The following is a 6,000-nucleotide window of genomic DNA, read 5'->3' on the forward strand; positions in this document are numbered from 1 at the left end:
TTGCTTTGGCTGTTCGGAGCCTTTTTGGTCCATACAAATTTGTATGGACTTTTTTTGGCCCATACAAATTTTCAGATTGTTTGTTCTATCTGTTTTTATGAAAAATGCTATTGGAATTTTGATAGGAATTGCACTGAATCTGTAGATTGTTTTGGATAATATGGACATTTTAACAATACTAATTCTTCCAATCTATGAACACAGGATATCTTTCCATTTATTTGTATCTTCCACCCAATTTCTTCATCTATTCTTGTACCAATGGACAATTAGATTGTTTTCACCTATTGGCTGTTGTAGGTAATGCAGCAATGAATGTAAGAGTGTAAATATCTCTTCAAGATCCTGTTTTCAGTTCTTTTGGATAAATACCCAGAAGTGAGATTACTAGATCACGATAGTACTATTTTTAATATTTTGAGGAACCTCCATACTGCTTTCCATAATCATTGTGACTTTTTACACTCACTTCACCTCAAAAGAGTTCCAATAATGGTTATATTAACAGGTGTGAGATTATATCTCATTGTGTTTTTTTCTTGTATTTCCCTGATAATTAGTGATGCTGAACATCTTTTAATATGCATGTTGTCCATTTGTATGCCTTCTTCAGAGAAATAACTGTTCAAGTCCTTTGCCCCATTTTAAAATCAGGTTTATTTTATTTTAGTTTTTTAATTGTGTGGTAGGGGTACCTTATATATTTTGGATGTTAACTTCTTATCAGATATATAGTTTGAAAATATTTTCTCCATTCCATTGGCTACCTTTTTACTCTGTTGATTGTTTCCTTTGCTGTGCAGAAGCTTTCATTTTGATGTAGTACCATTTGACTATTTTTGCTTCTGTTGCCTGTGCTTTCAGTGTCAAATCCAAGACATCTTTGTCAAGAACAATGTTTTAAAGATTTTCCCCTATATTTTTTCTAGGAGTGTTTTAGTTTCAGGTCATACATTTGAGTCTTTGATCCATTTTGAGTTTATTTTTGTGTATGATGTAAGATAAGTGCCCAATTTTATTTATTTATTTATTTTTTGCATATGGATATCCAGCTTCTTAACATCAGTTGTTGAAGAGACTATCTTTTCTCCAGTGTGTAGTCATGGCAGCCTTGTTGAAGATCATTGGACCATATATGAGTAAATTTATTTCCAGACTCTATATTTTGTTTCATTGATCTGTATGTATTTTATGCCAGTACCATACTGTTTTTATTGCTGTAGCATTATAATATGTTTTGAAGCCAGGAAGTGTTAGGCCTACCGCTTTGTCCTTCTTTGTTAAGATATTTTAGATATTCAAGGTCCTTTGTGATTCCATGTGAATTTTAGGATTGATTTTTGTATTTCTGTAAAAAAAAAAAAAAAAAAATAGCATTGGTATTTTCATAGGGATTGCATTGAATCTGTAGATCCCTTCTGTTAGTATGGGAATTTAAACAATATTAGGTCTTCCAAGCTATGAACACAGGATTTCTTTTAATTTATTTATATTATTTTAATTTTCTTTCAGCAATGTTTTATAGTTTTCAATGTACAAATCTTTCACCTCCTTGGTTGTTTATTTCTAAGTATTTTTTAATGCTATTTAAATTTTATTTTTAATTTTCTTTTCAGATTATTCATTGTTAACACATGGAAACAAAACTGATTTTTGTATCCTGCAACTTTACTGAATTTATTTATTATTTCTAACAGTTTGTTTGTGTGGAATCTTTAGGGTTTTGTACATATTCAGATCATGTCATCTCTACACAGAGATAATTTTACTCTTTCTCTCCAATTTTGATGTCTCTTATTTATTTTTCTTTCCTAATTGCTCCAGGTAAGACCACAGCGCCATGCTGAATAGTAATGGCAAGAGCAGGCATTCTTGCCTTCTTCCTGATCTTAGAGGAAATGCATTCAGTTTTTTATCATTGAGTATGATGCTAACTGTGGACTTATCATAAGTGGCTTTTAGTATGTGGAGGTAATTGACTTCTTTTCCTAGTGTATTTAGTGTTTTGTTTTGTTTTTGGTCATGAAAAGGTATTGAATTTTGTCAAATACTTTATCTATTGAGATGATCATGTGATTTTTTCACCCTTTGTTCTGTTAATCTGGTGAATTACATTGATTGATTTTTGAATGTTGAACTATCCTTGCACCCCAGGGATAAATCCTGCGTGGTCATGGTGTTTAATCCTTTTAATGTGCTATTAGATTCAGTTTGCTAGGATTTTATGGGGGATTTTTGCATCTATATTCATCAGGGATATTGGCCTGTAGTTTTATTTTGTTGTCTTTGTTTGGCTTTGGTATCAGGGTCATGCCGGCCTCATAAATTAGATTGGAAGTGCGCCCTCTGAAACAGACCAGACAGAAACCAGTGCCTTGGGCAGCTCCCTGAAAAGCCCAAATGTTGGACACACGCTCTAACTTCTCTCTCCCTCAGGGGAAGATAAGAGTTGGGAATTTCCTCTTGAGCATGCTGTGCTGGGGGAGGTGCGCTGGAGAGTGAGTACCATGAATTTTCCTATTGGCTTCAATGCAGCTGATTTCATACTTGCGTGTGGTGCAGGAGCCCCTTAGCTGGTTTCTGGATTTCTCACAAAGGGAATTGTTGTGTGCATTGTTGTTAATTTGGTTTCTCAGTGTGGGTGAGAGAGTCTGGTGCTTTCTATTCTACCGTCTTGCTGTCATCACCTTCTGTTTCTATGTCTTATACCAAGTATTTATCATAATCATCCTTTTCTGAAAATTCAGACATGACCTAATAGGGATCTTAACCAATGGTCGAGTGACAGCTCATATTTAAAAGAGATAAAAATCTAAGGGAAAAATTAATGATATAGAGAAAATTCATTTACAGTATTTATTAGAAAAATATTCATATATAAGTGGACCTGTACAGTTTAAACCCATGTTGTTTCAGGGTTAACTGTATTTCTTATTTATGTGATGATAGTCTGACCTACCCAAATTACAAACATGAAGTCATGAAGTGAGAAAAGGTCTTTGAGCATCAAAAAAAAAAAAAAAAAAAAAGCCATTTACAAAGCTGATGTACTTTAAAATAGTCAAAGGCCAGATATAACTTAATATATATAATGTTAAGACTAGTGACTTAACAAACTTAATTATTTGCTGTTCTCAGGTAACTTTCACAATTAATTTAATTTCAAATTTGGGGAAACATATCAATCATGAAAGGGGTAGTAGGTGGTGCCAGGCGAGTGCCACTGGAAGGTTCTGCTTACACAGGTAGAGCTGATCTAAACAAGTGTCCAATTGTTAGAGAGGCTTGGATTGTTTACCATGGAGGAAAACACAATTACCTTATGCCTTGAGGCTATTTTACACTGTATAATAATTGATACTGATATTTATGAATATAATTATGTTGCATAGACATTTTTGGCAAGTAGGAATGTATATAATTATTTACTTTATACCCGTATAACTCTGGTTGATTATAAAATTAGTCTCTCTCAAACTATAAAGGAAAATCACCTGTGATTCCATCACCCAGAGATAAGCATAAACATTTTCAATATAATCAGATACATATCTTTTTTAAATTGGTATTATACTATATGTGTGTAGTATAAGTGCCTGACAATAAACTTTTTTTATTGTAATGTAAGTGCCTGACATTAAGCTTTTGATTGCTGAGGCATCCATTTCAAAGACATCCATCTCAAATAAACTTACTGCCAGCTTTATGATACAGCTACTAGCAAAATATCTAGCTAAGGAACCAGGCTGCTCCTACCCATGAAGTTTCCCTCTTAGAAATTCCCAATTGAGGTAGGTAACTGACCGTTTGGGTGACCCTGATCACTTAAGGCAGAACCCCAGCTCAGCACTTTCTCCCTCTCTACCCACAACTTCAGGCCATATACCCTCCAAGATCAGTGAGTAATAAACCTTGTCTTTTCAATGCTCCCTGATGGTTGTTGCTGAGATGCGTCTTGCAATCATAATAAAAACTACAAGGCGGGTCCAGCCACACAGTATTTGCTCCCATTGGGGGAATCTTCATGAGGACTCCTACAAGTAGTACAGGTCCAGGGGAGTGCTCCCAGGCATTCCTAGCCAAGCGTGTCACTATTGATAGGCTGAGACCAACATGCAACAGTGTAGCTTTGCAAACTACTTGTAAGTGAACTTATGACAATTTTGCCGCTTATCTAGATATTTTTCTAGCAGCTCATTTGTGGCTGTCATGTTGAATTTTTCACTGAGGATATACAATAATTTATTTAATGCATCCCCTATGGTTTAACACTTAGGTAGCTTCCAGTTGTTAATTAGTATAAGCAGTGTTGCAGTGAATGTACTTTTAGTTCTCTATTTGTATTCTCTCTGATAACTTGTTTAGGATCAATTCCTAGAAGTGGAATTGCTGTCTTTGAATGAGTATAATTTTAAAGTTACCCAACTATATTTGTGTGCGTATGAGTTTTTTATTGTTGCTGTACAAATGACCGCAAACTTGGTTTAAAACAACAAAAATGTGTTATCTTATAGTTCTGGAGGTCAGAAGTCCTAAATTCAAGGTGTCAGCAGGGCTTCATTTCTGTGGAGGCAGAGGAGAGAATCATTAATTTGCATTTTCTACCTTCTAGTAGCCACCTTCATTCTTTGGCTTGTGGTCCCTTCCTCCATCTTCAAAGCTAGCAGTGTAGCATCTTCAAATCTCTCTGTCCCTGACTTGCTTTCTCTGTCATTCTATCTCCTCTGATTCTGACTTTCCTGCCTCCACCTTTCCCTTATAAGAACTCTGATTACATTGAGCCAGCTGTGGATAATCCATGATAATCTCCCCATCTCAAAATGCTTGATTTAATCACACCTGCAAAATCCTTTTTGACATGTAAAATAACTTTCACAGGTCTGGGGATTAAGACATGGATATTTTGGAGGGCCATTATTCTGTCTATCAACATCTTCAAAAAGGTTTCACTAATAAGTATTCCTGTCAGCAGTGCATGAAGGTGCCCGTCACACTGAAATTGAACCCACTCTGGGCATTAAATTTTTTTTAAATTTCACAAATTAAATATTATCTATGAAATTCCTTTTTTGTTTTTTGACATCAATTTGAGTCCTAATAAGACTGAATATTTTTCATGTGCTTATTGACTATTTGAATGTATTGCCTTGTGAAATGCCTACTCATACCCTTCCCCTTTTCTGTTGGGGTGTTTGTCTTTTTATTTTTCAAATTCATTTCTAAAAATGTCTACTTTTTGTTATATAATGTGAAATTTTATTTGTTTCTTTAACGTAAAAAATCTTTTGAGATATATAAAAATGTTTAAATGTTCTAAAGTATAGTCTGTCAGTGTTCTATTCAGCATTTCACTGTTTTAAGTTTAGAGCATTTATCCCAACATCTTTCAAGATGATATGACTATTAATCTGTACTGCCTCCTAGGTTTGATATGTTCAGTTTACTAAAAATATTTAAAGTTATACATTTTCCTTTGAGTGTCACTCAGGTTGCAATCATAATTTTTAATATAATGCACTCATGATATTTTCTAAAAATGTCTATTTTTGTAGTCTTGAGTTCCTTGTTTGGATTAGGAAATATTTGGCAAATAAGTCAAGGTACTATATGTGTTATAAAGAATTTATGGTGAAAATATATTACTGGCCTAACATGACAATGTTTTGTGGAACTTTTAACTGGATCTGCTTAAAATAGGAGAGATCCTCCTCTTAAAACTATTTTGTCTTACATGGCTTTACTTGTTTTCACAGATGTATACTTCTAGACTTCAAAAAGCTTTTGTCTTGGCCCCTTAGATAATCATTAACTACAAATGTTCATTGGTACCAAACAAAATAGTTACTGAACTAATTTTTTATCTCTATATTTTATCACATTGATTCATATATATATATATATATATATATATATATATAGAGAGAGAGAGAGAGAGAGAGAGAGAGAGAGAGAGAGAGAGATTATTCCACATTAGATCAATTATTGCATAACTTCATGAAT

The sequence above is a fragment of the Rhinolophus sinicus genome, linkage group LG06, assembly GCF_036562045.2.
Source record: "Rhinolophus sinicus isolate RSC01 linkage group LG06, ASM3656204v1, whole genome shotgun sequence".
Lineage (NCBI taxonomy): Eukaryota > Metazoa > Chordata > Mammalia > Chiroptera > Rhinolophidae > Rhinolophus > Rhinolophus sinicus.